The 10000-nt window shown below is 31.6% G+C and overlaps 1 long non-coding RNA gene across 1 annotated transcript in view; it reads left to right on the top strand.

Moving 5' to 3' along the window:
- LOC137650665 (uncharacterized) overlaps positions 1–10000 on the top strand; it is a 36560-nt gene that overhangs the window by 25904 nt on the left and 656 nt on the right. The gene's annotated exons all lie outside the window — the stretch shown is intronic.

Raw genomic sequence — 10000 nt, 5'->3', positions numbered from 1 at the left:
TAAGGACAGAATGCCTAAGGACAAAATGCCTAATTTTTCAACACGGACAAAATGCCTAACAGACATAATGCCTAATGGACAAATTACCTAACATACAAAGTGGCTAATGGACAAAACATCTAAAAAGTGATGAAAAAAGAGAACTACTATGTATTTCAGGCAAAATATAGTGTGTTTTTCGTAAATATCTCCCATACTAAATACTTGATCAGAATGGTACTTTGACACAGCACTCGATAGACCTCACCAAAATTTTTTATACTTTAATCCACCGGCAAATCTCATTAATTAAGGCATTTACTCTTGTCATAATAAAGCCCAAGTCACGTGAATCGGGCAAATAGGTGAAGCAATTCAAATGCGTACACTCCCCCGTCCCTCCTCTTTCCTTTCCTTCCTCTGTCTAGACCCTCCTCCTATCCCTCCAGTAACCCCCTCTCCTAGTCTCTCCGGTGTCGCTTACTCTACCTTTTCTGTAACCTGTTATATTGGTTAATAGCTTATAGAATTGATATGTTGGGTCCTTGTTATAATTCTTATTGAAACACTCTTGTTAAAAGTATGGTGCCATTCTTCTAGAGATTTCGTAGTTTTACGGAAAATTTGATTCTATTCTATGATGCACATTCCACATTTGAACTTCGTCAACTTCTCTGAACTATTCCGAGCCGTGTAGTTTTAAAATATTCAAAGAATTCACTCAAAATATCTTCAGTTTAGTGGGCCATTGAAGTAAAAAAATTTGTGAAAAAGATCAGCCACATCCTCTGGAGGAACAAAACCTAAGGCTTGTGTTTGTTTGATTATGAAAGCATTGTCATTAATCGTTATATGGGTTCTAACTGTAAGATCTTTACTAATCTCGAATGATATATTTAAAAATGCTAAATTAGATCATTTTGTCTGGAAGGCCTAGTGCCCATTAGGCATTTTATATATTAGGCATTTTGTCCTTTAGGCATTATGTCTGTTAGGCATTTTGTCCGTGTTGAGGAATTAGGCATTTTGTCCTTAGACATTCTGTCATTAGGCAATATGTCATTAGGCATTCTGTCCTACTACCGTTTAAAGTCTCCCAACATCACCAATAAGTAGTGGCCAGCTTGAGGAAGAAAGCTGGACAAACCCCACTCATGAATAAGGACATGTCTGAAGGCTTTGTCCTCCAGTGGATTAGAAACTGCTGCATTAGTTGTTGGTGTTTTATGTATAAAGGTATTTGATATCCATGTAGGATGGGGTTGTTAGCCTCACTCCCTGCAATGGTTACAACATGGAAGATTCTTTTCGTTCACGAAAATTATTCCAGTCAGCTAAAAAATGTCTAGTTACTAAGTATTTTTTATTATATGTCTTTCAGCCTTTTAATGGGTTAGAATTTCTTTCTTATTAAATGCCTTATGGTGATTATACCGACATTCATATACTCTTATTTAAAGGTTTAAAGGTTTAAAGGTCGCTCATGAATGGCAGAGGCAGGGGACAGTGACATTGCCCTATCAAGCAGGACAATGCCCTAGAGACTGACCATATATCATATGATTGGCGCCCAAGCCCCCTCTCCACCCAAGCTAGGACCAGGGAGGGCCAGGCAAATGGCTGCTGATAACTCAACAGATAGACCTGTAGGCTCCCCCCAAACCCCCCAACCTTAGCTCGCAAGGATGGTAAGGTTGCAGACATTAATGGTACTAACGAGACTGAGCGGGACTTGAACCCCCGACTGGCAAACACCAGGCAGAGAATACTTTGAAATCGACCTATAGAATATAGTAATATTTAAATAATATTTTTGATGGATAGAATTCATAGACCCAATTATCGTAACCTCTTTGATGTCTGATGACCCGCTCAAGTTCGATATGTTGTCTGCAACCTCACCATCCTTGTGTACTTGGGATGGTTGTTTGAGGGGAGTCTATAAGTCTAAATAATGATGCAACACCAGCCATTACCTGGCCCTCGCTGGTCCCACCTTGAGAGTGGCCTTAGGCGCTGATCAAATGTACGGTCAGTCTCTAAGGTATTGTCCTGCCCCCTTGCCTCTGCCATTCATGAGCGACCTTTAAACTTAAAAATCGCTCAAAGGGATTTTTGAGTCCACTAGTATCACCTTATGTCAACTTGTCGTGAATTCAACATTTCGATATTGACATAGGATAATTCATTCCTAATGAATGCATATGAATTCAACTAGAGCTGAATGTAAGTGTCACTTGGAGAAGCCGGACCTTCAAGTAACACCTCCGGCACAGTATGATCCTCAATTAAGTCAATCAATCAACCTGTGTAATTCTAAGTGGGTGTCAATTACAGGGGATTCGTGACAGGGTTCTTGGAAGACAATATCAAGTTATTGATACCGCTTATCTATTGTTGCTTTTCTATACACGTTATCGAATAACTACTCGGTCTCTCCCCGTCTCTCGGGTAGGAGGAGACGGAGGAATCATACCCTGGTGAGGAGTTATATATGTATATATATATATATATATATATATATATATATATATATATATATACATATATATATATATATATATATATATATATACTGTATATATGTGTATATATATATACTGTATATATATATATATATATATATATATATATATATATATATATATATATATATTTAAACATACATACATACATACATACATACACACATTATATATATATATATATATATATATATATATATATATATATATATATATATATATACAGTATATATATATATATATACACATATATACAGTATATATATATATATATATATATATATATATATATATGTATATATATGTATATATATATACTGTATATATGTATATATGTATATATATATATATATATATATATATATATATATACTGTATATATGTGTATATATATATATACTGTATATATATATATAATATATATATATATAATGTGTGTATGTATGTATGTATGTTTAAATATATATATATATATATATATATATATATATATATATATATATATATATATATATAATGTGTGTATGTATGTATGTATGTTTAAATATATATATATATATATATATATATATATATATATATATATATATATATATATATATATATATATATGTATATATATATATATATATATATATATATATATATATATATATATATATATATATATATATATATATATATATGTATAGTAAATTCTGTCCGGATGATAAAGAGTATTTCAAAATTAAAAGAAAGAACCGTAAATCTGGATAATCTTCCCTTTTAAAAATCGTACTTTCAAATACTTGCTGAAAGGTAATATAAGAGAGGTTTAAAATAATTTACCCACATTAATATAAATAAAAAAATATAGAATTTTAAAAATAAAAGGTCGTTATTATTTATCACTGAATTAATAATAATGGAGGAATAACTTAAAAATAATGGATTTTTTTTTACGACAAACTACAATATGGCTTTCATGTTTAGACCTTGCTTTATACATATAATTTTAAAGGACATAGGTTAGAAATGTATTAATAAGAAGCAGAAATAACCATAAAATCGACTTCATCAAAAGAAATGTCTTTTTTAGGGGGGAGGGGCATCATATAAGACACATGCTAATGTCTCCCAATCGTGAAAGTAACATTACATCTTGATGACTTTACGTCCCCCCCCCCCCCACCCCACTCACTCCTGCAACTGCCCCCCTCCTACCCCTATCCCCCCTACCTTTTGAAAATCATTATTATTATTATTATTATTATTATTATTATTATTATTATTATTATTAATTAATAGGCTGCAACCCTAGTCGGAAAAGTAGGAGGATATAAGACCAAGGACTCCAAAAGAGAAAATTATTGACGTTAAAAAATTCTGTTTACAAATGTTGATAATGTTCTTTTGAACGGCCTTAGTAATTTTATCTCCTTTTTTTATTCATTTTTTTTTTTGAGTCGAAGATAAGAAAAAATAGCTTGTGCGCAAGTTTCTCGGAATGACAGCAGCAGTACAACAAAGGAGCAGAGGAAATCCAGAGCATTTCAAACATTTATACACAATTTGAATCAGCTAATTAATTAATAAAACAACTTTGATCAAAACCTCGTCATGTTTTCCTTTTAGATGTTTTCATCTGTGTTGGGCCAAGGATTACGTCGACGAGATTTCAATTTTGATTTTTCGATTTTTCTGTTATTTTTCTTTTTCTTTATTTATTTCTCCTTTTTCATTTCCTATTTGTGTAAATGGAAGGTCTTGGTCTCTCTCGTATTATTATTATTATTATTATTATTATTATTATTATTATTATTTGCAAAGCTACAGCCCTAGTTGGAAAAACAGGATGCTATAAGCCTAGTGGCACCAACAGGGATAAATAGCCCAGTGAGGAACGGAAAAAAGGAAATAAAAAACTAAAAGAGAAGTAATAAACAATAAAAATAAGCTATACCAAGAACTAAAATAAATAAGAAAAGAAATAAGATAGAATAGCGTGACCTAGTGTACCCTCAAGCAAGAAAACTCTACTCAAGACAGTGGAAGACCATGGTACAGAGGCTATGGCACTACTCATGACTGGAGAACAATGGTTTGATTTTGGAGAATCCTTCTCTAAGAGGCTGCTGCTTCCCAGAACTGAAGAGTCTCTTCTACCCTTAACAAGAAGAGATAGCCACTGAACAACTACAGTCCAGTAGTTAACCCCTTGAGCAAAGAAGAATTGTTTAGTAATCTCATTGTTGTCAGGTGTATGAGGACAGAGGAAAATGTGGAAAGAGTAGGCCAGACTATTCGGTGTATGTGTAGACAATTACAAAATGAGCCGTAACCAGAGAGAGGTTCAGTGTAGTAGTATCTGACCTGTCAAAGGACCTAATAATTTCTACTGGTAGTATCTCAACGGGCGGCTGGTGCCTTGGCCATCCGACTACTTGTAAATCGTAATATTTTGTAAATCGCAAACTTCACCTCCCCATAAAGACAATCGAATTGAAACCTGTTCCAATGAATTACATTCACCCTTATAAAATATATTCGTTTGTATTAAATGAATAATCTCTCATCTGCCTATAGCCCACCAGACCTTGTGACAAAGGTACCAGTGTGTGTGTAATTTATATATCACGTACTTAACTAATCATTTATGACATATGTCTGCTAATTACAAAATCTAACTAATGTGGCAATACCGTGAGGATCTTTTAACATTATTTCACAAGGAGATGTTCAAATCTCAAAACCATCAAAGGAAAACAAATGAGGAGAGGCGGGGGGGGGGTGTTACAGTCTACGTCTATTTTGACAGGTGGCGTCACTATTCACCTCGTTGATTGACATAATTATGATAAAATCTTTCGTACCAAAACTATCCGAGAAAGATAGGAAAGTAAAGGATCATCATTGGACGTAATTGAGCATTTCATCCTTGTTCGTTTAAGTCTTTAACAGATTGGGAATCTTGGGTTTCATATTTTAGGCTCGTCGACTCTGCAGAAAACGATCGATATTAAACGGGACTCGAACCTCCGTCCCACAGATTGCGAGAAGGGGCATAAGCTACTTACGACTCAAAAAACTATGGTGAGAATGAGTGGATTAACAACGAGAGAAAATAAGCAACAAATACCCGAGGAAACTAAAATAGATGATATTCTAAGAAATAAAGCATTTGTAAACCCCGAAAATAAAATCCCAATACACAGTTGAACACGTCTTACCCTTCTTAGATCATTCCGAATACTCATTAAAACTTTTTCACAGGATCTAAATATTAATAACAACTATGGAAATTTCTTATCTTTATACTTAACAATTATAATGTTCTGTGCAAAGTAAATAAATACTTTTTATCCTTATAATAAAAATAGAAATTTCTTAGCAAATTGCTCCAATATTTTCTTTATGAGATAACTGTTGACCAATTTCTTCTCTCCACGTAAGAACTGAAATTCAAGAGTCTGGGCTGTCATTAGGCGAATTATCGCCTTCCTTAAGAAGTACAAATCCCTAATCATTATGATGTTTTCATTGTGAAGAATTTTGAGCCAAAATGTATTCTGTTATTCCAATCAAATACGATGATAGGAAAGAAAACATGGGATACTAGGCCTAAGTTTAAAATCTCCACTGATCTATGTTCATGATTCCTCAAACATACTCCGATTTATATATATATATATATATATATATATATATATATATATATATATATATATATATATATATATATATATATATATAAATAGATATTTCACGTTAATAGTTCAAAGGCAATAAAATAAACAAACCATCATTTCAATTTCATACTTTTAAAAAGTAAATGCAGGGAAAATAAGGCATAAAATATAGTTCACTCAATCCAGTCCTTAATATTAACTATCGTATCAGCTACGTAAGAATTTTAGAGGAATTTTTTCTATCAAGTAAGTCAAAGAACCTGTGATGTCATCGGGCCAAAATATCTCATTCCTGAAATACACATCCTTAAATATTATGATATTTTCATTGTTAAGAATTCTTAGGAGGAAATGTATTCCGTTATTTGAATCAAATACGATTAAGAAAAAGATAAATAAGTGATATTATTGATGCTTTTTATAGAGTTCCTTGGGGTTTAGATTTTAATTCTTTCCTAATAATTAAAATGATTACATATAATATATATATATATATATATATATATATATATATATATATATATATATATATATATATATATATATACATGCACACGCACACACACATACATACATACATACATACATACATACATACATATATATATATATATATATATATATATATATATATATATATATATATATATATATATATATATACTGTATGCGAAACTTCCTTCTCTCTCATCCTTGGGATAATATTCCTATAAAACTTCTTTCCTCTACTTCCATATAAGATAATCAAAATAACGTGTAGCAAAAATTATAATTGAAATGATTACCAGAAGCAATACATTCTCCCAATTGTGTAATGTTTTCCTTTTAGTAAAAGTCTATGAAAAAAGAAGGTATTGTCAGGGTTCTAACTTACATAGAGTAGTCCGTTATAAGGGAGACTTTTTGCAAAGTTCTGTACACATTTTGGTGCAGAACACACTGTGCTCCAATATTACTCTGGTTCATGCTGGCTATTATTATTATTATTATTATTATTATTATTATTATTAATATTATTATTATTATTGTCGTTGTTGTGGTTGTTATCATCATCATCATTATCATCATCGTTATTATTATTATTATTATTATTATTATTATTGTTGTTTTTGTTAATGTTATCATTGTTATTGTTGTTGTTATCATCACTATCATTTTAAGTATTGTTGTTGTTGTTATTATTTCTTGCTAAGCTACAACCCTAGTTGGAAAAGCATGATGCTATAAGCATCACAAAGTTAAGGAGAACCTCGAAATGAATTGCTCCATATTCCTCTATGGAAGTAAGATCAGAGGATTGTTTTCATTAATAACATGCTGACATTTTTAAAAGAAATCTTACAATCTGATCAATCATTCTATGCACGGGTCTCACGAGTGAATGTTTGGTTTGTGACCTGTGCGAAGAAAATAACAGAGAACATTTTGGAACGTGAAGAGAACGAGACACAAGGGTGGATAAGTTATTAAATATCAAATCAGAAGAAGAACATTAATTAGATAACAAGGAAGCAGTTGGAAAAGCATATTAGGTTACCATAGCTATTTTCATTACAACTGATTTTAAGGTGAAATGGGATAAAATAATTATCCTTAAAGCTTGCACCAGTCACCAAATAAGACTTTTTTTATGTTAATAGCATTAAACCTTCAATGATGACTAATTTATGCGTACTTTTAATTATTAATGATATAATTCATGTTGGTTTACACCAAAAATAATAAGATCTACATGGAATAATAAGAAATTAATGGAAGAGTTTTACACGTGCAGTACCAATCAAAATAATTTCCTAATATATCGACATTCCAAATCTCTATGTGATTTTTATTTATAAAACACTTTATATTTGAATTATATTCCAAAATTAGTTTATATTATACATATATCAAAATAATATATATTTACTATGGATTTAATCCTTTCTATGACTGTATAAGCCTTTTTTGTCCCAAAAATCGAGGGGCTAATTTGCTTGTGCGCAACTTGCTCGGAATGAGAGCAGCAGTACAAGAAAGGAGATGCACTGAAGACGCACTACAAAGAATTTTATATTAAGATTCTGTATCATTTAACCCAAAGGACTGGGTTGAGTGTACTGTATTTTATGCCTTATTTTCCCTGTATTTACTTTTTAAAAGTATGAAATTGAACTGGTGGTTTGTTTCTCTTAGTTCCTTTGGACTAATTTTAACACCAAATATTCATTATGGATACAAATGTTGATGTTCTGTATTGAGTTTCTTGGAAACGAGACTTAAACTTCCAGTTTATACAAGAGAAGTCTTTTCATACTAATAGTCCTTCTGTAAATATATGTGATATTCTCCATCCAACAACCTCCTATTTCAGTAAAATTATTTTTGTTGAAAATAATGTTAATTTGACGAAGAAATGTACTTTGATTTTCTCACAGGAATTGCATACTAGTTTACCATAGAGAAAATACATTTACCGTCTGCATTTGATATGGGAATAGTGAGCAATGCTCGGTCAAACTTTAAAAGATTAGATTATATCTGATAAACTTGAGCCAGAAATGACTGTAGATATTTTCAGAAGTGAAAATGTCAATATTATTACTGTACTTGAAAGGGATTGCCATTCACTATCCAAATCTTGTTGTTCATAATCATAGATATTTGGAAAACTCAAATATAATATTAGTCTCAACCAACTGTAAGGTCATGAATGGAAGAAATCCATCAGAATTTGATAATTTAACAGGAGAAGTTTCTTATAATAAGATAAATTCTACCTAAAAAATAAATATCAAAAGGCATCAAAGGGTTTTGTAAAGTGTTTTCTCTTGCATTAGAATGATTGATTGATTAATTCAGCCACGGCTCATTAGGCATGACGAGAGAGAACTTCAAACCATTCATTCTTTCTTTGTCCATGACCAGCCAATAATATATATATATATATATATATATATATATATATATATATATATATATATATATATATATATATATATTCATTCTTATTTTTCATCCCTCGTAGTAGCAGTACTTTCCAACAGTTTGTTGTTAAGTAACTGCTTTTGATGCAAATCTAAATGAGGGCCGAAAGAATAGCCATAATAAAAACAAGCAGCGATAATAAATAGTTAGAGAGAGAGAGAGAGAGAGAGAGAGAGAGAGAGAGAGAGAGAGAGAGATTTCAACACCAGACCAAAGAAAGCCTGATGCTGTTTTGCTGGATAACCGGGGGACGTCAGTGACAGGATACTCTCTTTCTATCCTGCCTGTCTCCGAACCCCAAACCGAGAGGTAGTCCTGAATCGGAAGACACCTAAGAGGAAGGATCCTCAACGGAGTCAATTTCTTAGGGCTTGACCCGATCCAGGACTCTCGGAGAACCCGAGCCTCTTTACTTAAGATTATCCAGGACGAAACAGACATCACTGCCATTACTCATCAGAAAATATTTCCCATATCAGCAAGCTTCGTTGTTTTATGCAAAGTTTATTAATTTATTTGATAAATTTATAGTAATTGATAAACGTTAATAATTATGAATTTAGATATTCTTAATAATAACTATCATTATAGTTTCGTGGGAATTTTATAGGATTTCTTTTATCGAAAAAGTCAGTAGTATATTGGCCAAGAAGTACAAAGACCCTGTGATGTCATCAGGCCAAAAATCACATTCCTGAAGTGCACATCCCAAAAAATTATAATCTTTTCATTACTAAGAATTCTTAGGAGGAAATTTAATCCATTATTTAAATTGAAAACGATTAAGAAAAAGAGAAATAAATGATATTGGGCTTAAGATCACAATCTTCATTAATCTGTGCACGAGACTCCGGCCAAACA

This window comes from Palaemon carinicauda, chromosome 12 (assembly GCF_036898095.1).
Source record: "Palaemon carinicauda isolate YSFRI2023 chromosome 12, ASM3689809v2, whole genome shotgun sequence".
In the NCBI taxonomy this organism is placed as follows: Eukaryota; Metazoa; Arthropoda; class Malacostraca; order Decapoda; family Palaemonidae; genus Palaemon; species Palaemon carinicauda.
The sequence above is the reverse complement of the archived record's forward strand: the minus strand, read 5'-3'. Positions and strand labels throughout refer to the sequence as shown.